We start from the raw sequence: 27985 nt of genomic DNA on the forward strand, positions 1-27985 counted from the left end.
CGCCATATCCTCAAGGCTATATTTGTGCGATTTTTGATGTCTTATATGTCTCCGCCAGTTTTAATAATATGACCTTGAAATTGGTTATTATGTGTGCCTGACAGCATGTTCTTTCATTTAACGACTTCAAAAAATCCCATCGTAAATTCCCTTATTTCTAGCTTTGTTTTTTTATCCCCCGCCCAACGAAGTTGGCGGGGGATATACAAATGGGTTCCGTCCGTCCCTCCGTCCGTCCGTCCGTCCGTCATCCGTCCGTCCGTCCGTACGAATGGTTTCCGGAGCATAACTCTAAAACCAATAGAGATGTTTCCACGAAACTTCATACACACATTGGTCTTATGGTCTAGTAGTGCCTTTTGCTATGTTTAGGTTTTCATTTTTTGTACTTTTTTCCGTAACCATGGAAACATTGCTGAAATATTATATTTTTGTACCAGGTTTGTTTCCGGAGCATAACTCTAAAACCAGCAGAGATATTTCCACGAAACTTCATAGACACATTCTTTTTATGGTTTTATAGTGCCTTTTGCTATTTTTAGGTTTTCATGTTTTGCATTTTTTCCGAAACCATGGAAACATTGCTGAAAATATCATATTTTTGTACCAGGTTCCTTTCCGGAGCATAACTCTAAAACCAGAAGAGATATTTCCACGAATTTTCATAGACACATTGGTCTTATGGTCTAGTAGTGCCTTTTGCTATTTTAAGGTTTTCACGTTTTGTACTTTTTTCTGTAACCATGGAAACATTGCTGAAAATGGCAGATATTTGTTTAAGAAGCGTTTCCGGAGCACAACTCTAAAACCAGTAGATGGTCTTTTGGTCTAGTAGTGCCTTTTGCTATTTTTAGGTTTTCATGTTTTGCATTTTTTCCGTAACCATGGAAACATTGCTGAAATATCATATTTTTGTACCAGGTTCCTTTCCGGAGCATTACTCTAAAACCAGAAGAGATATTTCCACGAAACTTCATAGACACATTGTTCTTATGGTCTAGTAGTGCCTTTTGCTATTATTAGGTTTTCATTTTTTGCACTTTTTCCGTTACCATGGAAACATTGCTGAAAATATCATGGTAAATGGTAAATGTTACTTTGCAAAACTCCACCCATCTTTGTGTATATAGTCTAATATAAATGGCAAGGCTGTATACCTGATTCAACAATTGCAGCCCCGCTCTACTTGAATTATACTCTATCTTTCTTTAGCTCAACTTCCTTTTTCCTGTTTTTTTTTTCATACACATAAGTCTCCACAATCAAACTTACTTCAGCTTTGATATCTCCATTGGCGGGGGATCTGAATGACTATGTCCTTGTATTCATTTGACCTGGTAGCGTGACCTTGACATAATCTCGGTATATAGCATGCTAGGAGAAAATTATTTATACATTGTATACCGTAATTCCCTGCGTATTGCGTACGGCTTATACGATTTTTTAAAATGAATGTACCCTTTATGGGCCGATGCGGGAAAAACTCTGTGGAAACGTTAACTGAATTTGAACAATATGCAGGCAAACTATTACTAATTATTTCAAACCAACACAAGTAAGTATTTTAATTTGACCTTAAACGTTATCGTACAAAAGCGAACGTATGTTTCAAGAACTTCCAGATGTATGAACGAAAACATAATAAAACAATAACAGTAAGGATTTTCATCAGAAAAATCCCGAAAACAGAACAAAATGAATTTCCAAAAAGTCATCAGTTATTATGTTGATTAGTCATACTTACATTACATGAAAAGGAGCTTGCGGTTCGATGGCTTGTATATGTTTTTATGACGCATACCACTAGAATGGTTACCCCCACAGCAAAGACGATGTACTTATTGTTACCCTAAAAAACAAACAAAATGTATCAAAACATTTTCTGTTACAACATGAAAGCATTTTAGGTATCCTAATTATTGCTTACAACAATATGATTGTTACAAGTCATCAATAATGCACACTCTTTATCATAAATAAGAAGAAAAAAAACATTTAAAGATAATAATATTCAAACTCCTGCCCATGTGTCAATGTTCGATCGATCATTTGATGAAGCTGATAGCTCACCAACAGTGCAATTTAAAGTAATTAAACTTGTTTGGTTAAAGCCAATTAATTATTGTACACTTTTACATGATTAACTTAGGTATTCCATGATTAACAAATGCAAAAGTGGACATTTAATTTAATATTTTAGCATTAAGGTATTGATAGCAAATTATTAATTCTAAATTGAACCATTTTAACGTAGAACGAAGATCAAGGTAACTGCAATATTCTTCATGGTTTTCAGGTAAAACAGCAATATTTCTGATTGATACGAAGATATAACTGATAACGCTGAAATATCTCGCCCTATAATTAATCTTGCTATAAACCAAATGTCATCTCTGCGGTAATATAATTAGTAGCAATGATATCTTTTAACCAATATGACTCTAAGATCGGGTAGAATTTCCAGACCCCGATCGGCCCATATTTTTTGTAGAAATTGGGCTGCTATCGCCTTAGTGACGACAATTTGCATATATGTATAGGGTTGAAAGGAAAGTTATCGCTCTTTCCAACGATAGTAATCTTGTCATGAAGACACGCTCAAAATGTGATTGTTTTAGACGCTAAAGCTAGGCGGAGTATAAATTTTGAGTCGCGGAGCTTCACATCATCTATAGTAGAGCGACATATGGCCAAAAATGTGAAAATCTTGCATTTTTTATGATACAAGCACGAAACTTGGCATGCAAATAGTTATGACTATATTAAAGAGAACCAGGGCGGGAGCCCTCGCAAAAAGTGCCTACTTCCGGTATTTTTCAAGATAGCCGCCATTTTTGTAGGCGAAACTTAGAGATGTAACGAAATAACACGCTGCATATTTTGATAAAAACACAACAATTAGCATGTGAGTAGCCAGGAGAATCTAAATAAGATTTAAATCGTGAGCCACTTAAAAATACCTACTTCCGGTACCATTCAAGATAGTGTTCATTTCCGTAGGCAGAACTAGCTAGCGTTTTCGTAAGCAATATGAAATAACAGATTGCAATTTTTGATAAAAGCATAAAAATTGGCATGTAGGTTGCCAAGACAATCAAAATAAGATAAAAACCGGGAGTAATTGAAAATAGTACCTACTCCCGGTATTATTCGAGATAGCGTATGTTTCCGTAAGCAAAACTAGATCTAGTAGCTGGCATTTTCGTAGACAATACACGGAGATGTTATGAAATAGCAAACTGAAATTTTTGATGAAAGCATAAAAAAAATGGCATCTACAGTAAAAGGTTGAATGAAAGTAAAACCGCATGTAAATAGTTTGTTTTTGAGGATATTGTTTTTAAAGATGATTGATGCATTGATAGGAATATGAAGCATATTGTACACATATATGACATACATATATCAAGTATATTGTGCGTGCACTTCCGGTAAAATTGTTAATATATATCATTTAAAAGTCATATTCTATTCAGGAGAGTACATTGGAATATTTCTGATTTGCAATTCGTCTCGAAGCTACATGTAAAAAATGATATTGATAGAAGTAAGAAAATAAAAAAAAACCCAATATGTCTTTAATTTTAAAAATTTTGAAAAACCGGAAGCAACAACGCACTTCCGGTTTTTCGATATGAATGATTTAATAACAAACTGTATTTATATAATGAATAAAGCAAAACTTCGTAGCTAACTGACGTAGCTAAACAAGGTAGGGCTATACATAATTAAAGTATTATGAAACCAAGCATATTGCTTTACTATGAAATGAAGAGAAAGAACGACAACTCTGTTATAACAGAGTTTTCGTTCTAGAACGAAATGTTAACACGGCTAAATAAACCTATCAACCTGCTTATTTTCGCGATGTAGCTGTGGAAATTCAAAATGACGAGATATTTTGGTGTAAAACCTCCAAAATCGACATTTTGACCACTGGTTTCTGTTTAATTCGTCCTAGTACATTAACTAATAACGCTGACATGCTAGAACTTTACATATAAAAGGTCCGTGCATTTCTGAACAAAACGGTATTTCTGATTTTTGGAAATGTTACATACAACGGCCCACAATACAGCCTTGAATATGTTGGTGGTATTTCGCAGGTTCTCGGTAAATTTCCACAACAGACGAGATATTTTGGGGTCCCGGCGCCTTCCTTCGGAACTATTCTGAACGATTGGACCGGCAAATGTACCATTTAAAAATGAGTGATATTTTTGAAATTTTCTGTAGATGTGACTAAACATCATAAAATGAATAAATAATTTATGCACTAATCATCAAATTTATGTTACAAAATGGGTCCAAAAAGTGCAACAGTAAAATAAACCTATTTGTACTGTCTCGAACGCACAAAATCATGGCGCAGACTATCAGACTAACTTTACTTGTTATAGACATCAATATTATCATCGGTGGATATTAGTATTATCAGATATATTTGATTGTTTTTGTAGGCCTGCAAATATAACGTTAGGTACTGTTTACAGTCTGTTTATGATCATCATCGCGAGTGACTGTCTGACAACAGAACCATGCATGTGTTCTAAATCGTGGCTTAACAGCACGTAAACTGATAACTGTACTGCCTTTGAGGCAGATGCCGTTTGAATATATGTGTCTCCTAATATATTGTTTGATCATATAATTAAATTGCTAGTACATAGTTAAACCATAAAGTAATGCACATGTCGTTTCGGTAGTCCGTAGGCTCACATGTAACACAGCTTCGTTACATGTCATTTCGGTACATGCGGAAGTCATTTCGGTATCATAAAGTGAACATGGCGAAATGACTTTCAGTAGGTACCGAAATGACTTTAAGTAATCTGAATATTAGACAACTAAAGAAAACAAAGCAGAATAGTTTGACAATGGATATGATCAACATTATTAGATACATTTGTATGCATTGCAGTTTTACATGACACATAATAATTGCTGAGGCTTAAGTTACTGTTACAGACCGGGTGGGTGAGGTCAATAATGTTAAAGCCACACTATACGTAACTATCAACAAAAATTCATTAGTTAGATTGTTAGTATTTGTAGATGTAGTTGAAATTAAGATATATAAAAGAATATTTATAGCTTTCTTTTAATAACTTTGGTACAGCAGTTGTTGAAAGTCGATACATGTAAACATGCCTTCATTTTAAACTGGTCGCCATAGAAGTTACGATCATTGTTCCGTAGTTACGGTAGTCACATGACATTCTCTGCAACGACATTACAATGTCGACTAACTTCGGCTTGTTTGACTAAGTGGGACCCACCTAGCGATGTTTAATATTTGATTTTTACCAAAATGTTACGAATAATAATTGCTCATCTTGGCTTCGATTTAGTTCTGTCTCTGCATGATTTACAACAGGATTTTTTTTCAACATTCTTCTAAATCATAAAAAAAATAAAGAAAGATACGGATATTGGGCTTTTAACACTGAAAATTCATTTCACAAATTTGCTGTGTTGTGTATAGTGATAGTCAACGACTGCGCATGCGTAATAATTAGGATGCCGACAGGAATCATCAGATTGACTCGCGTTGTGAAAATTAGCATATATGTATAATATCACAATGACCCATTTAGCAATGTTAAATACGGTCATGTCATAAATTTTGTAAGACGAGCACTATTGTGGCGTCGTAGTTATGAATGACGTCTGTGATTTTGTATGATTATCTCGGTTGACACGTCGATTCAAAGCCTGATTTCGCCACTATTACATAATACAGAAAAACCAAATTTTGACCCAGAGCTTAAGCCCTGGCAATTCTCTCAAGGATTCAATAAATCTAGAATTAAATAAACATGTTCAAGAAAATTTGTAAGATTTTTCCTTGTAAAGGAATTTGTTGATATCTTCTTGGTGCCCCTGGACTCTGATCTGGTGGTCATTTATTGGGGTCAAGGGTCGCTTTAAACTAAGCACCATGGATGCCCTTTTTCCTAGAATCACTGAAGTTTTGACTATGTTTTGATTATTATTAGTTATGTGATAAATAGAATCTTACACTCATGGCTACATCATTTGAAATTTATTAAACTTAAATTTATAAAATTTTATATACATATGTACCACGAGCCTTCAAGGATATTTTGACATTTTATTTCCAAAATAACAACAGTTTTTCTGTTTTTTTGTTTGTCTTTTTTTAAATATAATATAGTATCTAGGTAAAAGGAAACCTAGTTATAACACTCACTATTCCGAAATTTGCATATTACAGAGTTATCTGCACTTGCGGGTAGGTATTGATTGTGACGTCATGTGTTTGCGAGCGTAACGTCATAAGTTTCGGAGAAAACGACGTGAATTTTTCTCATAAAATAATGACGTATCAATCGATACCTACCCACAAGGGAGCTAACTCTGTAAATATGCAAAGACGGAATACAGTAGTGAATGTCAAACTTGTAACAGCCTCATCAGTTGTAAGCATTTTAGAAACCATGATAAGTTTTGAATTTGAGAAATGTTTTCAAAATTTTCTAAATCAAAAACAAAATTAAAAAAAAATAAAATAAATTGAAAACCATTTCGGTTAAGGTATAGCCTTTTAAATATATGATTTGCTTGCTCTTGACAATTTTTTCATCTGTAATGAATAACACTTGGAAACAGTAACTACATTTTTAGGTCACCTGAGACGAAGTCTCAAGTGACCTATTCTAATCGCCTTTTGTCCGTCGTCGTGCGTCGTGCGTCGTCCGTCGTGTTGTGATAAACAATTTACTTTTTCGACTTCTTCTCCAAAAATACTGAACCAAATTTGTTGAAATTTTGCAGAAACCTTCCATAGCCAAAGGTCAACCAAAATTATGAAATATACGGTCCCAGCCCCCCAGGGGCCTCAGAGGTGGGGCAAAAAGGGTCAAATAGGCTAAAACTTCAAAAATCTTCTTCTGAAATTCCAGAAATGGTAGAATCAAATACTCTTCATAGATTGAAAGGTCTTGAGGTCCTTTACAAAAACTGTGAATTATATGACCCTGGGGTCTCACGTTCCCCCCTAGGGAGGGGGTCAAGTTTGCTATAGTTTATATAGGGAAAAGACATTTTTGAGCATTATTTGGTCATTTGTAATAGGAAATAAGTCAAATGTTGTCAGAATTATCAGTATGAGATGGCCATTGAATCCTATTAACAATTTTTCCACGACTGACCCCCGGGGCCTGAGGGGTGGGGCCAAAAGGGATCAAATAGGCTAAAACTTCAAAAATCTTCTTCTGAAATTCCAGAAATGGTAGAATCAAATACTCTTCATAGATTAAAAGGTCTTGAGGTCCTTTACAAAAATTGTGAATTATTTGACCCTGGGGTCACACGTTCCCCCCTGGGGAGGGGGTCAATTTTACTATAGTTTATACAGGGAAAAGACATTTTTGAGCATTATTTGGTCATTTGTAATAGGAAATAAGTCATATGTTGTCAGAATTATCAGTATGAGAAGGCCATTGAATCCTATTAACAATTTTTCCACGACTGACCCCAAGGAGCCTGAGAGGTGGGGCCAAAAGGTGTCAAATAGGCTAAAACTTCAAAAATCTTCTTCCGAAATTCCAGAAATGGCAGAATCAAATACTCTTCATAGATTGAAAGGTCTTGAGGTCCTTTACAAAAATTGTGAATTATATGACCCTGGGGTCTCACGTTCCCCCCTGGGGAGGGGGGGTCAAGTTTACTATAGTTTATATAGGGAAAACACATAATTGAGCATTATTTGGTCATGTGTAATAGGAAATGAGTCAAACTTTGTTAGAATTATTATCCTGAGATAGTATTTTAACATAATATCCATATTGGTCCTGGCCGACCCCAAGGGCCAGAGGGTGGGGCCGAAATTGGTCAAAATGGCTAAAATTTCAAAAGTCTCCTTCTGAATTTACAAATTTGATGGAACCAAATACTCTTCATAGATTGGAAGGTCTTTTTAAGGCCCTTTACAAAAATTGTGAATTTCATGGCCCTATTTCAATAGGTCAAACTTGGTTCGAGTTATTACCCTGTGATAGCATTTTAGCATCATATCCATATTGGTCCTGGTCAACCTCCAGGGGTAGATGGGCGGGGCCAAAAGGGGTCAAAATGACTAAAATAAGAAAGAAAATCTTCTGAATTCACAGATTTGATGGAACCAGATACTCTTCATAGATTGAAAAGTCAGTTATAAAATCATGACTGGTTTCAAGGGCCTGATTGGCCAATAGTGTTTTTGTGTCTTTGTTTCATTCTGTATCCGAACTCAGGTGACCGCTAAGGCCCATGGGCCTCTTGTTTTGTATTTTAAATACTAGTACCTATATATATACATAGGTAATCTTTCTCAATATAAAAATAAAATATGCTGTGTTATCTATACATGTAAATGATTAATAAAAAAAAGAGAAGCATGAAAGGTATACCAGGTAATTAATGTCTGCGTTTGTATAAAAGCTACAAATAGATCCTTAGTGTGATGATTTATTTAACTGATTTTCATATCCTTCAGCAGTATCAAGGATTTAAAATAATTTAATTACCCGGTACCATATGTGTTTCCAATTCGGATATAGAATAGAGTTCATTTTTTTATTAGTTAAACGTCCTATTAACAGCCAGGGTCATTTAAGGATGTGCCAGGAATGATGGTTGAGGAAAGCCGGAGAACCCGGAGAAAAAACACCGACCAGTACCTGGTAAATGCTCCACATCGGATTCGAACTTGTGACCCAGAGGTGGACGGTTTGTGGTAATATTTCGGGATATCTTTACCACTCGGCCACCGTGGCCCCACGAATAGAGTTCTCATAAATGTTATGATAATTAGAAAGATTGGCACCTAATACAACCCATTACCCTAATTGCCAAACATGAAACTCCAATTAGCATTATACATTTCTAAGGCATTTCTTGATTAAAGCATTATATTGTTAAATATCTTATGTCAGTATGATCAGATGCATGTATACCATCAAGGGTTGAAAATGACAACTGACTTAAAAGGGTACGTGGGTTTTGAATTAAAAACGTTATATTCTTTAAATGTTCACATGAACAGTTTTCATTTGGGACTGGATAAAGGGAGTTAATTGGTTTATTTGTTTATTTTTAAGGTATATTTTCTAGCGAAATGCTCAATATCACTAAAAGAATTGCGAAAACAGAGAAATTATGTACATGTATGTTTTGTTATGGATTGAGTAATCAGTCATATCAATATTGTCTATATTTTGACAATTTTTTTATCTACATGAGGAAAAACAGTTTCTTATTGATAAAATGGGGATAGTAGAGACTTTTACATGATTATTCGTGATGAACATGTATAAGTACATGTTATTTTTCAAATCTTTGATGCCGTGTCATTATGATATAATGAGATAAGATATAATCCATATTAAATGAATTCTGGTTATTTTTAACTTGATTATAGCAGTAGTGTTATTTTAGGGTTTTTTTCTCTGTAAAAAACTGTTGAACATTTCTTGTTCTCTAAAATGTATGTATTTGTAAGAGATTGAGTGTCCAGCCAGGCGATATTGTCTATTATTACCAATTTTTTACTTATTTTTCGATAAAATGGGGGTAGCTAGCTGAGACTTTTGCATGATTATTAATGAAAATGCATATTCCAAGCAGCAATAGTAATTATGATGAACTCCTTGCTTAATTGTATGTCATAGGGACAATTATAAAATGTCCCATTCAAGTTTTAAGTCTCCCTTTATCTAAGGTTAGAAAATAGCAGAGTAATAGCCTAATCCTTCTCCATACGCCATGGGTTACTATCACTGACATTATATGTACCCTTGCACTATTTCATAATTAACTGATCGCCAGCTGTCAATCAAAGAGCATAGTTTGTTCCGACATTGAATAGAAACACGTGTGTTTGCGGGTAAAGGCGTGGCTATATTACACCTGACAATCGGTCAATGAAACTGCAGGCAACAGAAGACACAGGTAATAAGATCATTTAACGTACATCAAAGGAATTGTATAATGTGGTTCACTATACATATGTGTTGGTTTTAAGTTGGGTGTCACTTTCTCTGTAATCTTGAAAGGAAGTCTATGCAGGACTCAGTTTTGAGGTCACCTGAGATGAAGTCTCCAGTGACCTAATTTAATCTAATCGCCTTTTATACATCGCCGTGTGTCGTGCGGTGTGCTTCGTGCGACGATAAACAATTTCATTTTCTTCGTCTTCTCCAGAACTACTAAACCGAATTCAATGAAATTTTACGAGACCTTACATGGCCAAAGGTCAATCAAAATTGTGAATTATATGGTCCCCTAGGGACCCGAGGGTTGGGACCAAAAGGGGTCAATTAGGCTAAAACCTCAACAATCTTCATCTAATAATTCCGGAAATTGTGGAATCAAATACTCTTCATAGATGGAATCACGTTTCCCCCTGGGGAGGGGTCAAGTTTACTATAATTTATAGGTAAAACACATTTTTGAGCATTATTTGGTCTTTTGTAATAGAAAATGAGTCAAATGTTGTCAGAATTATCAGTATGAGATGGCCATTGAATCATATAAACAAATTTTCCATGACTGACCCCCAGGGACCTTAGGGGTGGGGCTAAAAGGGGTCAAATTAGGATAGGCTAAAACCTTCTTCTAAAATTCTGGAAATGGTAGAATAAAATACTCTTCATCGATGGAAAGTTCTTAAGATCCGTTACAATAATTATGAATTATATATGACCCTGGGGTCTCATGTTTCCCCCTCGGGAGGGTGTCAAGTTTACTATAGCTTTTTATAGGGAAAACACATTTTTGAACATTATTTGGTCATTTGTAGTAGAAAGTGAGTCAAATGTTGTCAGAATTATCAGTATGATATGGCCATTGAATCCTATTAACAAATTTTTCATTCAAGGTCACAGTGGTCAAAAAGGCTAAAATCTTTAAATAAATTCTTATCAAGAACCAAATGGCCCATGGCCCATTCTTGTGAATAACTAAAAGGCCTAGAGACATTGGGTCTGTGACATGCTAGAACCAAATGCCTATGGTACTCATATTGGGTCTACAGCATGCTGGGATGAAGGGCTGCCATGTTTGTTCAAATAAATGACCATCATTCAAGGTCACAGGGGTCAAATAGGCTAAAATCTTTAAACGACCTCTTGTGAAAATGGGTCTGTGGCATGCAGAGATGAATGGCTACCAAGTTTCTTCAAATGAAGGACATTGACCTTCATTCAAGGTCACAGGGGTCTAATAGGCTAAAATCTTTAAATGACCTCTTGTGAATAACTAAGAGGCCTAGAGACCTGATAATGGGTCTGTGGTATGCTAGAATAAATGGCTACCAAGTTTGTTCAAATGAAGGACTCTGACCTTCATTTAGGTCCAGGGGTCAAAAAGGCTAAAATCTTTTAAACGACCTCTTGTGAATAACTGAGAGGCCTAGAGACCTGGTATTGGGCTTGTCACATGCGCTGGAATGAATGGCTACCAAATTTGCTCAAATGAATGACCTTGACCTTCATAAATAGGCTAAAAGATTTTAAACAACTTCTTGTGAATAACTAAGAGGCCTAGAGACCTGATATTGGGTCTGTGGCATGCTAGCATGAATGCTACCAAATTTGTTCAAATAAATGACCTTGACTTTCATTCAAGGTCACAGGGGATCGGTCAGGCTACAATCTTTAAACGACTTCGTGTGAATAAGTAAGTGGCCTAGAAACCTGATATTTTGCCCGTGGCATGCAGAGATGAATGGCTACCAAATTTGTTCAAATAAATGACCTTGACTTTCATTCAAGGTCACAGGGGATCGATCAGGCTAGAATCTTTAAACGACTTCATTTGAATAAGTAAGTGGCCTAGAGACCTGATATTTGGCCCGTGGCATGCAGAGATGAATGGCTACCAAGTTTGTTCAAATGAAGGACATTGACCTCCATTCAAGGTCACAGCGGTTAAATACATATGTAGGCTAAAATCTTTAAACGAACTCTTGTAAATAACTAAGGGCTCGAGACCTGATATTGGGTCTGTGTGCATGCTTGAATGAATGGCTACCAAGTTTGTTCAAATGAAGGACATTGACCTTCATTCAAGGTCACAGGGGTCTAATAGGCTAAAATCTTTAAATGACCTCTTGTGAATAACTAAGAGGCCTAGAGACCTGATAATGGGTCTGTGGTATGCTAGAATAAATGGCTACCAAGTTTGTTCAAATGAAGGACTCTGACCTTCATTTAAGGTCCAGGGGTCAAAAAGGCTAAAATCTTTTAAACGACCTCTTGTGAATAACTGAGAGGCCTAGAGACCTGGTATTGGGCTTGTCACATGCGCTGGAATGAATGGCTACCAAATTTGCTCAAATGAATGACCTTGACCTTCATTCAAGGCCACAGTTGTCAAAAAGGCTAAAATCTTTAAATTAATTCTTATCACTTACCAAAAGGGGGCAGGGTACTCATATTGGGTCTGCGGCATGCTGGGATGAAGGGCTGCCAATTTGTTCAAACAAATGTCCTTGACCTTCATTCAACGTCACAGGGGTCAAATAGGCTAAAAGATTTTATAACAACTTCTTGTGAATAACTAAGAGGCCTAGAGACCTGATATTGGGTCTGTAACATGGTAGAATGAATGCTACCAAATTTGTTCAAATAAATGACCTTAACTTTCATTCAAGGTCACGGGGATCGATCAGGCTACAATCTTTAAACGACTTCATGTGAATAAGTAAGTGGCCTAGAAACCTGATGTTTTGCCCGTGGCATGCACAGATGAATGGCTACCAAATTTATTCAAATAAATAATCTTGACTTTCATTCAAAGTCACAGGGGATCGATCAGGCTACAATCTTTAAACGACTTCATGTGAATAAGTAAGTGGCCTAGAGACCTGATATTTGGCCCATGGCATGCAGAGATGAATGTCTTTAAACGGCCTCTTGTGAATAACTAAGGGCTCGAGACCTGATATTGGGTCTGTGGCATGCTTGAATGAATGGCTACCAAGTTTGTTCAAATGAAGGACCTTGACCTTCATTCAAGGTCCAGGGGTAATATAGGCTAAAATCTTTAAACGACTTCTTCTCAAGAACCAAAAGGCCCAGGGTTCTCATATTGGGCCTGCGGCATGCTTGGATGAAGGACTACCAAGTTTGTTCAAATACATTATCTTGGCCTTCATTCAGATCAAATAGGCTAAAATCTTTTAAACGACCTCTTGTGAATAACTGAGAGGCCTAGAGACCTGATATTGGGCCTGTGGTATGCTGGGATGAAGGACTACCAAGTTTGTTCAAATGAAGGACATTGACCTTCAATCAAGGTCACAGGGGTCAAAAAGGCTAGAATCATTAAACAATGTCTTTTGAATAACTAAGAGGCCTAGAGACCTAGTATTGGGCTTGTCACATGCTGGAATGAATGGCTACCAAGTTTGTTCAAATGAATGACCTTGACCTTCATTCAAGGTCCAGGGGTCAAATTGGCTAAAATGTTTTGAACGACTTCGTGTGAATAACTTACAGGCCAAGAGACCTGATATTGAGCCTGTAACATGAATGACTACCTTGAGACTGGATATTGGATTTGCAGCATAGTGGGGATCAAGGGACCTTCATTCATGGTCTAATTCATTAACTATATCAGGACCTGGACTTCTAATAAAAGAGTTTTTTTTTTTATTGACTTAACTGTGTGCCATAACTTTATTCTTTGAAGTGTTGCATAGTGCCAATAGTCAGATGACCGTTAAGGCCCAGTGGGCTCTTGTTCATAATCTAATGGAATTGGTCCCGTTTAAGAGTAACAACAAGAGTTATCTCCCCTTTCTATTATCTTCATTTCATCCGCGACACTCATTCAGGTGTCGTCCAACTAGTAAAAATAACAAGCTACTAAAACACTTCCGGTTATATTAAATGTTGTCATTTTCATGGTTTGATTTGGGTAAGCATTCTGTGTTTGCATATTACAGAATTATCTGTCCTTCGGGGTAGGTATTGATTGTGATGTCAAGTGTTTGCGAGCTTTACGTCAAACTTTTTTGGAGAAAACGACATGAACTACGTTCAGGAAATAATGACGTAAAAATTGATGCCTACCCGCAAGGGAGCTAGCTCTGTAATATGCAAAGACGGAATAGTTTCTTGTAAGATAATTAGTGCAAATGAATATTGCAAACGAAAGTTTGCTTATATAAAAACCATCATACTCATTTCAAAGTTGTTAAAATTCTGTCTAACCTATTCAATGAAATACATGCATTATGTAACGTTTCGAATGTTCTATGACCTTTCGATATTACCACCAAGTGCTATTAGGAAGCGACCGGAAATGGATGTTTGTTATCTATTAATTTCTCTGTTCTCCATTACATGTAATTTACTGTTGTTACTTAAAATGCGAATAAATACTTCAACATTTTCTGGTATCCATATATCAACTTTTACATGGTCGCTATTTTAAAAATACAGAAAATGGAATAAAATAATGAATAAATTTTACCCATATATGTAAGTTGTGTCTCAGAAAAAAAATAAACATATGATTTTTATGAAGATGTTTTTTTTTTACTAAACATGTCGTGGCAAGACTGTCACTTCTATCTGATATTTTGTTGCACGCTTCCGTTTGTTGATGCGGCCTCGTTTTGGAAAAAAGACGTCATGTTCTATGTAAAGCTTGACTTCGCTCTATTTTTAGAGCAGTATTTTTCTGGTCAAGCTAGGCAACTGACCACCAATAATGTTAGCTTTATGCATCGAAAATGATCTTAAGATTATATATCTATGTACAGGATAAATTTCAATTTCGTAAACTTTATATTTCATTGGGCGAAACCTACCGTTATAAAGACGAGAAGTCTTCTGCCGTATTGCAACAATCTGAAAAATAACCAACACGATATACAAATGTATAGGCATTAGTTCGAAGGTGTCAAATATATTGGTCGTTATAAATTATGTGTGACATTGCGTTGTGTTCGAATTAATGGTCATATATTCAAACCTATAATCTGTAACTTTACTAGCAAATATCTGGCATCTATATACAAAGTACACCATACAGTGTAGATGCGATCTAACGATCTGGAAGGTAATGCCTTTCATTATTTACTCAATAAGGATATCTTTGCAGGTAAGATGTTCATATTATACCAATAAAGCAGTTCCATATCAATATTTTACAGTAAGATGGAGCATCCATTTTTATTTGATTAGTTTATAGTAATGTTGTGATGGTGACAAATGAATGTAAATATCTACCCCCCGCTCCATTTTTATGCTATGGAAGTTATCCATTCATAGTTGACACAGGGCCACTTATAGCACCTCGGAAAGAAAGGTCCTAAAATGGATTGACTGAGACCCAAAATGTGGTGAACCCTAATACTTTATAGAGTATCTGTGAATTTTAGTATAGTAAAATGGGGCTACAAAATAAAAATGCGTACTCTTAAAATAAATAGTTTAACCTCACAATATAGCTCACAAGTGTAAAATAAGTATGGAATCGTTTTAGTACAATTCAACCCAAATTTGATTTGCTTTACCTATACGTTACTAGACTAGACTCTTAATAAAGTTGTATGCTCTGTAACATGATGTATTTTGGGCATAGAAACATTATTTATTGTGTTCTACATATTTTTCTTCGCCTTTCCAAGTTTTGAAATTTCCATATTTACCGACTTTTGCAAAATTCTTATTCGCAAAGTTATAAAACAATTAAATTTAAATATTGATTGTAACGTGTACACGTTTTAAATAGCTCAGAAGTCTCCGAACTGTTCCGATCTGTAAGGTATTGCTGATGTCGGTCACGTGATGCAATTTGGTTTTCCGATATTGGCCGAAGGTTTGAAACGTGGCGTTTACTGTGGCGCTTCTTTCAAAACATGTGATATGTCATGCGACATTTACTTTTATTTTAATTGTATATTGGTGATTTTATTAATCTGAACCATCATATAACAGCATCCATATCCACACATTGTATCTTTTAAGACAGTTTGTGATGGTGAAACTTAGACTTATTTGTGAAGACATAGTTTCGCGATTTCAGACTTCGAAGTGTATTTAAATACGTGAATGACGCGGTCGTTAAAGATGCTCCACCGCTGACAAATGATATTTGTTCACTATCAAAAACAGAAGCAGACGATTTAGTATTTTTCTTCAATTACAAAAGTTACTTACTTTACACTTTTTCCACCGTTGAAAAATTTGAGCTTCTAATTTTACTTCTAATTTTTAAGTTAAAAATATGAAAAATAATTAATTGCATCCCGAAAAAATTCCGTGGCACTCTATTCTATATGGAATGAAGTACTGATTGCGCATGCACCAAAGGCGAAATAAATTATATTTTATTATTTTTTGTGTTAATTAGGCATAAATAGACACGATTAAACACCAATTATTGTTCAAATGATGAATAGCATTTATTCTATGTCGGCGGTGGAGCACCTTTAACATTCGTTCGCATTATCTAAATTTTATGTTTTCTTCCGAGACTCAAGCTATGTCAAGTACAGCGTATTAAAGTAAGATGCCTTCCGTGTGACCATTCGTACTAACGTAACTACAACTTTGTCTAGCCGGTCAATATTTTGAGTTTACAATAGTGTAACTGGTCGGTAATTTCTGTGAATTTTTCAAAAATCACGTTACTCCTTATTGACTCGTCATTTTAAACAAATATTCGCGAGGGATTTTAATTTGTGTTCGATTTCCCTCGCGAATTAACGCAGAAATAAATACCACGCCAAATTATAAGTGATTTACGTGATTTACAGTATATGGAAGTGGGAGAAGCGAGAAAGTGTAATGGTTTAGCGCTTTACAAAAAAACAAAAGAAAAAAAAAAAAAAAAACAACAACTTTGAAATGATTTTCAAAACATGTTAAACATGTTTAATGAACGTCTGTGTCACTTTTATGTTTTACAATTTCGACATGGTCACTATGATATATCGTGCTATTCTTTTATGGTAGGCTTACTGCATGTCTATCGATATGCCATTTTGATTTATAATTTCTGATCAAATAAATGGTAAGTTTTGTTTCAAAAGTGTTCCTCGATGGGGTTAATTCCTTATTACGTCAATTACTGACCCCTAATAGAACCATCGACGTTAAAAAAAGAGAAGGTTGACTTCAATATGTTCTTCAGTTGACAAGAACCGATACATCCTCGATATTCCAGGGGCTACTTTTACTGCCGTGTATCCACCCATGGACTATGTCTTAGTAAAACTAAAGAAATTTGACCAATCACAGGACTGCAGAGACTCCCTTTGAAGATTTAGAGAGCGTCGCTCAAATTCAAAGCAATACAGTGTACCGTAATTTGGTTCTTTTAATGTATATCAAAGGACAACATATTTCAGGCGTGGAGTATATATGACACTGATAGTAACTCCTGGGATATCGAGGATGGACTCGATAGGTACCATTTACAAACTAGACCGGTTCCCTGCCGTAGTTTTCTACTTTCCGTCAGGCTACGCAGGGCTCATTAAGGACCAGTCCTTCTTGGAAAATGAATGTGGAGATAGTACGTGCTATGTTATAACTTATATTAATATAAGTATATAATTATACTAATTCTTTGGAGACTTTAAGTATTCCAAATATTTAAAAAAATGTATATGATATATTGAATACGTTTCTCATAAATTTCTCATCAGTCCAACATTCTTGTAAAGCCTACGACTTGTAGTGATATATTTAGGCAATGTTTACATTAATGGTAAAAAGTTAAAAACTGGTGATTGCTTAAATTCCTTAATAATAATATCCTAGGTTTGCATATGTGATATAAAGTAATTTTCCTAGGTTGATGGTTATACGTGTACATATATACATGTGTTAGGTCCCTAGAATTATTAAAACACACGCTAACCTGGGTTTTAATCTCTCGCTTCGCCAGCGTGAACGTCAACATCTGTATCATATGATTTTTTTTTTATAAATGTTGTTGTATATTCTGATTTATATTCATGTAGACTTGTCTAATAAAATCATCATCCATACGTTTTCTGCTGTTCATGTGACCAGAAACTAAAACGGAATCATACTAGAGTATTCAGCAATACAGCTTTCAAGTTAAAAAAATAAATCACAATTATAATACGTGTAGTAATTTGAATTGGCATGAGGGATGTATACATCTGCTATATATAGATCATTTTCATTGCCTTATAATACCTTATCTACTTTTATCTAGGCTATTGCATCAAAGAGTATGTCTTCAACTGTGACAACATTTTGATTTTTTTATGTTGATTTATCAAAATAACAGTAACTCCTCCTTGTGTGTGTCTTGTCAATTTTCGTGGACTACAAAAACAATCGTGTCCGCCAATGTTAAGAAAAAATCATTTCATATCCAACATTCAGTCAAAAATACAATACTATTTGTACTAATACAAGAGGCCCGATAAATTGCTATATTTCCCCTTTTGGGTCCCGCCCCTCAGGTACCTCGGTTGCCAGACCCACCATTTACACAAAATTGGTTCCCCATTCACTCAAGGATGCTTTAGACCAAATAAGAAATAAATCCTTAATTCCTTTAGAAGAAGGATTTTAAAGAATTTGTAAATGATTTAATTTCTAAATCAGAAAAAAGAGAATATCCCTTGTTTACTCCTACTTATTGATTATGAGAAAGCTTTTGATTCCCCGGAATTTACAGCGATACCGCTTATTATTTAGCAAAACTTGTGACGGTAAATAGTCTGGATCCCTTTGATCTCCCACACAACACGGCGACGATAAGTTTGCAAAACGTTTCTGATTGGCCGATCAATCAGTGAACAGTATCGGCGTGAGTGTAACACTGTGATTGACTAGAAGTTTTGCCAGTAGGCGGGGCCAATGCTTGCCGGTGAAAATCCTATATTTCTCTATCAATTTGTTTTGCAGTTGTTTAAATACTATTTAAATGTTCACATTCGCTATATTCAGCGTCCACTTTGTAACAAAGGTTTTACGTATGAAATGAAATAGGATATTTTTTATTACCATATATATACAGTACATGTATCAATTTCATAATATCGAAAATGTGCCTTAGAAGTTAAAACGCTTATACAGCACTGTAACACCAAAAGCAAAAATGATTTATTAAAGTATATTAAATCCAGTTCAACCAAGTTTTTGCTACTGTATGTGATCTGAAAATTTGCAAATGTGGAACTCTCAGAATATTCAAAAACATGTTGAATGTAAACATTCTCTAACAGTCTTTAACATTCATATATCTAAAATATCGATAGAAATGTTGCGTGTATGTCAATGTATGCAAAGTTTCAGAAAATCTTACATTAAGATTGCCTAAGCAAATATCAATATACATGTATATCGCTCCTGTTTGATAACATATTTCAGTTTGCTAATCACATTTTCAACTGGATTAAAATTAAGGTTACATGTAGGCAGAAAGAAGAGAGAAACAAATCAGCAAATCATTTTTTCTGGTATCGAGTAAATATATGTATCTTTGGTAAAAATTATTAAAGTGAAAAAAATAGCGACGAACAGTTGCCCCGCCTACTTCACAAATTACAAGTCAATCAAAGTGTTTCATTCACACTGATATTGGTTTCTGATTGGTTAGCCAATCAAAAACGTTTTGCAAACTGATCGTCGCCGAGCTGAGCAGGAGATCAAAGGGTTCCAAACTATTTACCGTTACAAGTTTTGCTAAATAATAAGCGGTATCGCTGTAATTTTATCTTCAAAATTTTATCTTTCTATGGATTTGGTCTTTCCTATCTAAATTGGAATAATTAAGGATTAACTTGAATATATATATTTTTATGTTATGGAGATATAACACAAAAATCTGAGTGCACTCTAAATAAGATGAGAGTACACTCAGATTTTTGTGTTATATCTCCATAACATAAACAAATCTATTCAAATTAATCCTTATAATTCAATTAACTGAAGATGATCTCTTCAATATTCAAAATGTATTTTGTCTATGAAATCACTACGGCGTCATCTCAGCCTATGAGAAGCGGCGCTACAAACGACGACGCCATTTTTTCCTTAATGGGCTGATAAAGAACATTTTTAAACCAAGGGAAATTCTCGTAACAAGCAAAATTGAAATATAAGTTTTATTGTTGCGTGACAAATAATGGACACTGTTCCGAATTGTTTTAAAATGTCACGTGAAGTTCGCCAGGGCGATCCTTTCAGTACATACATTTTCGTTATATGTGTAGAGATTTTAAGTGAAACAATTAGGATCTATCCTGATATAAGGATGATGATCTCCCCACAATTCCGGACATGGTTGCATCAAAACCGTAACTTTTGGAAAATTATATGAAAAATATGAGTTCTATGGAGTAATGAATTCAATAAAAAGACTAAAATGCTCCAACAGAATCATGATAACGAGTCAAAACAAAACATTTTATTAAATATATAAAAAAGTAAGATAAAGTATTTGTATAATTATATGTTAAAATTTATACCTCCGTATAAAATTCAAAATTTATGGCAAGAAACTTTGATTGTCAACATTCAGAACGAAGTTTGGTAGAAAATTGTTCTCATACCTCAGAATGTCACAGATGATACAAAACTCCAGAACGTCCTATTCAAATTTCTCCATAAAATGATATATACCAACACCAAACTAATGCAATTTAAACTGAATGAAACAGAAAGATGTACTTTTTGTAAAGATTGTAGAGAAATACTCATGCACTTATCTTGGGAATGTTGCCATCCACAGTTTAATATGGTCGCCTTTCATGTTTTACTTAAGAAAAAAATATGATATTGATTTATATAGAGACCCAACTATGACTACATACTACACCGGTATTAATATATTTTATGCATCTGTACAGATTTGCTAGTACTCTGAGGGTAAAATTACACACTTTCGTATAAAAAATACTAATAAAAAGGTTCAATAATTCTAGATTACCTTCTTGGCAAATAATTAATTAGTAATGATAGCGTTTCAGCAATATATATATGAAACGTTAAATGCAGGCCCAACATCAGTACCCTATGCCGTTCGGTAATTAAGAAGTCTTTTGAATGAAAATTTTTACGTAGGGCGGGTTGCCATGAAGGTCGATTTGGGTAATGATTACGATTGTACTGACAAGCTACAAAATAGCTTTGTCGAGTATTAAGAACAGTGAAAAGCTTCAAGAGCTTGTATTTTGACAATCATAATGTGAAACTATATATTACAAATGGTATATCAAAAGCATGCGTACATTCAAGCAAAATGACAAAAATATATACATAAAGCATAACCCTATAATACAAATGTAATATTGTTATGTCTGAAAAATATCGTAAACATATGTATATGAGGCACATGAAATACAAAGAAATGTAGCGTTATAAAATAATATAATAGTTTTGTTCTCATACCTGTCTATCCAGCTACCAGCTGCTTGTGCTCTGAAAGAAAACGTTTATCATTTAGTTTCTGATTGATAAAGCAAGATGTCATGTCATTCAAACTTTTACAAGTTTAACATACCAAAGAGTAAATGTTCAAAATATTTGATAAAAGATAATTTTGAATGAAAGTATATGTTCAACCAACATGGTGCCACCTTTATTCTATCTTCTCTACATTTGGTTATAAACAACCTTAGATTAAACCAAGGACTTGCAAATTCACATTGTATTGTTTTGTGATAAAATAAGTTTCTAAAACTCTTTGATTTATACATATCAGCTTATAAACTTATCGGCGCAGCTTGCTATTTTTTATAAATATTTCGAAATATTGGATTGTTATTTTATGTCAGGAAATGAAACATTGATTACATATGGAAAGTAATAAAAACTCCGAAAATGCTAATTATTGTTGTCGTGTCAGTAATTGCAGACACCGCAGAACCAATAAACAATATTGACCACTTTGATCAGCTGACGAAGGTGTGTTATACGCATATAAGGATACGAATTGTCGCGTGGGTTATACCTGAACATTTACATTTCCGTTTTTTTCTTTGCTATATAACCTTACCAACTTGAAAATCGTTTACACTTGTGTAAACGCAGTCGGTTGTCGCGCAATACATACACAAGAACACTGACTTCCACAATTAGTGTTAATGTGCATCAGATTTTGCCTATAACATTTCTGTATTTTTTGATTCTTCAATTAGACAATTTGAGTGTAATGGCTATCTTAAATTATATTTCAGAAAATAAAGCATAATATTTGAGAAATATTACTTGAATGGAATGAAAAAGATGGTGGAACTATATTTTGTGTACTCTCTGAATTTGACAACATTTCCCGCCAAATTGAAGCCAGCTGATGCGGGATTCCATCAATATTGACCGGCTATTACATCAATGTTACATCACCGATAATGTTTATCGGAACATTTAATTTAAAAGAAGTAGTAGGTGGAAATGTAAATATAAGGAATTATTTTTTTTTTTTGGTGTTTTCTGTTTTATAAACTGCATTTGTTAGACAGATGTTTCAACATGACGCACTAACACGAGTAATTTAAAGTATTTGTCCAACAAATGAAGTTTACACACCAGTAAACAACGAAAGATAAAAATCATTCCTTAAATAAATCATAAACAATTTTGTAATCTTCTTGTATGATTAATGTGACATATTTCTTGCAATGTGCATTTTCAAACAACGTTGATCATTGGTAATTTTGGGCACCGATAAACACTGCCGCTATCAATCACAAAGAGAGAGATGCATAGTTACGCCTTCTTTAATCTAACTGGCTACTTGTTTCAGACTTCCGGGCTTTCAATTTTTTCGTAGTCAGGTCAATTAGTTACTTAAGAGAGAGGCCTTACCAGGAAACAGTAGCAACAATATCGTATTATTTGAATAATTGATATTCAAGGTCACGGTGATTTCAATGATAAAGATCATATCGATACAACTCTTGTCATTTATTTTCTATATGTATCATAGATGTGTCATATTTCTTTCATCTCGACTAGAACATGCATGGACTCTTAGTTCATCTTTTCTAGTCAATCCTGATACAGCCAACAAAATTATCCATCCAGTCAACAAAATAAAACAATGTGAAATCGATTTGTGCACATTATATAACATGACCAACTTTGAAGTAAAATATCATTAGATAAAACCGAATATGGAATGAAGGACAGTGTTTCATGAACTGTCCATGTATTATTCATATTTGCTATATTATTACACAATGTATATTGCTTTTTACGCGAAGATCCGTGTTTACAGTAAGCGATATGACGATTATCTCCCTTGCTGCTAAAAGAACACGAAAATGTCACAACCTGGAGAAAACGATAAATTTGTGACTGAATGAATAACTTAATAAACAACCTCTCATTTGATATACATTTATCTAAGCATGCTACAGGCAATATTAGCCATCTAGAACTTCACAAGAAGTCATTTGAATATTTTAGGATTTTGGCCCATGTGGCCTTGAATGAAGGTCAAAGTCATTCATATTAACAAATTTTGGTATGCATTTATCGTAGCATGCTACAGCCTAATATTAGGTATCCTGGCCTAGAACATGAGAAGAAGATTTTTAAATGATTTTTTTTCGAAAAATTGCACTTTTGAACTTTGACCCTTATTAACAATGTTTTTAGGTATATTCACCCATATGTGAAAAGTCCTAATAATAAGCTTATGTTTACCTGATGTACATAATTTTATAAGCTACATCACAGTTTAGTCCTTTTATAACGATGTTTTATTTTTCAAATGCAAGGCGGCATTTGGGTAACTAGAAACTAATATGCTTACATTTTTATTTATTTTTTTTAAGTAGTTTAGATAATAGACTGATTAACATGAACACGTTACAACTTTACCAATCTGAAATTGGATTGAACTCACTAAAAATATTCTCCGACTGAGTAACCGAATCGACATCAGAAAAAAAGTTTATTATACACTCACCCCATCATGATGATTCGATTACAATTATTTCTGGAGGGCCTAATCAACAACTTGGAAACTTCTGAAAATAACAAAATGAAAAAGAAAATTCAAATGATAATATGGTTTGAAAATAATATTCGACTCTGCTTTACAGATATGTAGTTTTCTAATCTTTCATTTACATTATACATTATTTTCCTCCCAACGACGGAGGAGGAAACAAAGACGCTTTTCGAAAACAAGTGAGAAAGTAAATACACCAAAAAACAATGAATGTAAGAATTACAAAAACAATTTACCAAAAGTTATAAATCTATCAAATAGAAAGTTGAATTCGGTAGAATTAGAATTATTAAGTAAGGACTTAAAATTTTGTCCTACAGCTTAACCAAATGCTTCAGAGCTTAAAATGACATTTATCAATTTTGTCGTAGATTAAGATTAAGTGAGAAATTCTTTTCAAATGATGAATACAATGATGAGGATGACGATTCTTTGGTACGTAATAAGTCTAATTGGAACCCACCTAAGAGTGAAAATCATCACTTAGAAGAAAGTATTGAAGCATTTAAAAAACACCCTTTGGTGCCTCGTAAAGCTAAAAGCATTTTTTCTTAAAAGCAATCAAAAGCTTTGAAATCATTAGCTGATGATAAGTCTATTGTTATCAAGGAGGCAGATAAAGGCGGAACAGTTGTGATTATGAATAGCGATTTCTATTGTAACAAAGTATCAGAGATGTTATCAAACAATGAGTTCTATTCTGAAACTACAGAACATGATATCAGACCTTGTTAATAATCGATCATTTGGATTTTCAGATACAGAGAAAGATTACTTGACAAAGTTTGATAGTAAAACATGCTATTTTATGGTCTCCCCAAAATTCACAAAAGTGATGAAATATTGAATGCTATCAGAGAGCAGAATTCTGAATTTATTGGCATAGATGATCCGAATGATTTGAAATTGTATCTGATTGTTGGTGGTCCTGAAGGTGTTACTCAAAGGCTTAGCCATTTTTGGACCTTATACTTAAACCCCTTTGTTCTTCAGTCAAAAGTTTCATAAAAGACGATTTTGATTTTTATCTCATTTACCTAATACTGAACCAGGTTCAAAACTGGTATCATTTGATGTCGCCAACCTTTATACAAATATTCCCTTTGACTCAGGAAATGTCCAGAAAAGATTGATTCTCGATTTGATGAAGACTTCATTCTGGAATCATTTAACATTATACTAAACAGAAATGTATTTTACTTTTATGGTACATTTTATCAACAGATAAAAGGAACTGCTTTGGGAACCAAATGTGCACCAACATATGCAACTTTGGTTCTGGACTATCTCGAAGAAAAGTTGTATGAAAAACTAAAAAAACAGTGAAGGCACAGATTATTGCGATACTTCTGGAGATTCTTGGATGATTGTTTTATAATATGTCCTCCGGAAAAAAAAGCATAGAGAATTTCCATAAAGAGCTGAATTCTTTACACAGGGACATAAAATTTACTATTGAATGTAGTCATGATTCACTTCCATTTTTGGATGTTTTGGTCAAGATTAAAGATGGCCATATTTCAACTGATATTTATTCAAAACCTACCGATTCTCATAATTATCTGAATTTTTACTCAAGTCATCCAAAGCATATAAAGGTAAATATACTTTTTAATTTAGCTTCTAGGTTGGTTATCATCGTTAGCGACAGCAATGTACTAAACAGAAGATTGAATGAACTTTTAGAATTTTGTAAATCATGTAATTATCCTGAAGAAATCACAATGAATGGTCCTGGTCAATTACATACTAATAGTGTGGAGCGGAAAAAGGACACCGTGATTCCGTTTGTATCCACATTTTATCCAAACAATTTTGATATGTTTCCAATTATCAAAACCTATGAAAACTATATGAGAACAGATGATAAGATGAAATAGATATTTGAAAAAAAAAAAACAAATCATTAATAGCAAACGAAAACCTAAAAACCTCAAAAGACTGTTATGCTCTTCAAAATTTCAAAGGGAAGAACAGAACCCGTGTGTGTCTAAATGTAATAAGCCAAGATGTGGCACTTGTAAAATTATTTTAAGAAGCTGAAAGTGTTATTTTTAAGAATAATTTCAATTTCAAGATGAAATCAAACATGAATTGTCGATAAAAAATATGCACTTGTATGTGGTAAATGTTCTGAGTTCTATATTGGGCAAACTGGTAATGAGTTGCGACAACGGATTACTGTACACAGACAACAAATTAAGATAGACAGTTTAAGATTTTTTCATGTCAGTAAACACATTCATAGATGTGCAAGTGATGTTTTTAATGTTATCGCTATTTTATCAATCAACTGAGAATGTTGTTGAAAGAGAAGGAAAAGAATCAAGTTTAATAGCTTTAATAAAATTAGGTTTAAATAGGTCAGTTTAATTTGTAAGTGTGACTTCTAATATGTGTATCTTATGACGTCATAGTGTATTGTTTACTATGACGTCATCAATCCTTGTTATTTGTGTTGTTGCCTTATCAACATCAATAAACATCTCCTGACGAACAGCGGCATCTGGAAAAACGTTAGAGATCGATGGCAGATTTGTTTTTTTCTATATTTATTGATATACACATGTATTGTAGTAGATCGATTATGTTTACTTTGTACACTGTGCTCCAATACTAATATTCTTTTGTTCATAATTTCACTGGTTAAATTTATTCGACTCCTTCAAGCCTCGGGTGTTACAACATTTTTTGACATTCGGATAAAATATCCTTATCCATCTTTCATATCTACATAAAGAAAGAATTACTATCTGTTCAAATGCAAATAAATTCAAAGGGATGATTGGTGACTTTGATAGATCCGCTCTCAGCATGTATTTTCGGGATAGTTGGCCAATCAGAATAAACAGTTTTTAACAAGTCGATTGAGAAGATAATCAAATAAACATATTTCTTTAAAAACTTATTACATATATATCTAATAGTATATCAGTCTGATCACTATCAAATGTATTTTCGAAAATAATTTATCATAATGCATTGGAAAATAAAGGCATTCATTTGAATAAACTTAGTAACCCTTCATCCTAGCATGAGACAGACATAATACTGTACCCTTGCGTTTCAGTTATCCAGAAGAAGTCGATTGAATGAAAAGTTTACCAATGGCGGATGCCGGACGGGGCACGACAATGGACGAGGCATGGTGATATTAGGTCACCCTGACTCTTCGAGGTAGATTACCTTAAAATGGCGTACGTTATAAAATTCTAAGGATGACGATATAAACCTGGATATGTCTGACGATGACCTTCGGCTCAAGCACTATTCCATCCCTCGGCAATATTATCTGGCAAGGTGCCCTTTCAGCCAGATCACAATGAGACAGATGACTTAATTAACCTTCTATTAATGGAAACAAATATATTTGTAGTGAATATAGCACAAAACACGTGAATCTAGACAAAGTATACTTACTTAAAGTCGTATTTTGATATTTCAGTGAATTTTGTTTCCTCTCAGGTAAAGATTTTTGCAATTCGAAGTTTATGATAACGACACGCCAAATGCTTTAGTCGCTGTTATTGGTTTATGTCATATCTATTTAATCTGGCATGCATATTTTTAGCCATGACTGTATGGTAAAAATACATAATAATGCGACGTGAAGTATTGAATGGTTGCCAAGACCAATACAGAGCCAACACACAACGCATATAAAAGTTAATCAAAGGTTCATTAACATTTTGTCTCGATGTATAGGTCTAAAAAATATACGTACATTTAACTACACTATCCTGTCGACACTTATATCATATACGTGGGACTGCCATAGGAAAAAAACACTCTGGTTCCAGGTCATGTAAAAACATATACCCAAGTTTATTAGGCAAGAAAACGTGCACGACCAAATCAGGATATGTACCTAGAGCCCTTCCATTCTACTATAGTCAATTTATACATATAATATGAATTAACAAGGATCTTGGCCCCCATCAAAGAATGATCTGTGTCTGACAATTGTAAGAGGGATCTTTACGTTAAAAGGCAATATCAAGAAATACACACACCATAG

At 34.2% G+C, this 27985-nt stretch overlaps 1 long non-coding RNA gene across 1 annotated transcript; it reads right to left on the reverse strand.

Moving 5' to 3' along the window:
- Window positions 1-1742: 1742 nt before the first annotated feature.
- On the reverse strand, window positions 1743-27543 carry LOC138311802 (uncharacterized). Its single transcript, XR_011206746.1, has 5 exons — window positions 27388-27543; window positions 23923-23983; window positions 21399-21428; window positions 14825-14864; window positions 1743-1849 (listed from the first exon to the last, which is right to left on the reverse strand). It is a non-coding gene; the product is annotated as an uncharacterized lncRNA (long non-coding RNA).
- Window positions 27544-27985: the final 442 nt, after the last annotated feature.

This window comes from Argopecten irradians, unplaced genomic scaffold, assembly GCF_041381155.1.
Source record: "Argopecten irradians isolate NY unplaced genomic scaffold, Ai_NY scaffold_0121, whole genome shotgun sequence".
Classification (NCBI taxonomy): Eukaryota; Metazoa; Mollusca; class Bivalvia; order Pectinida; family Pectinidae; genus Argopecten; species Argopecten irradians.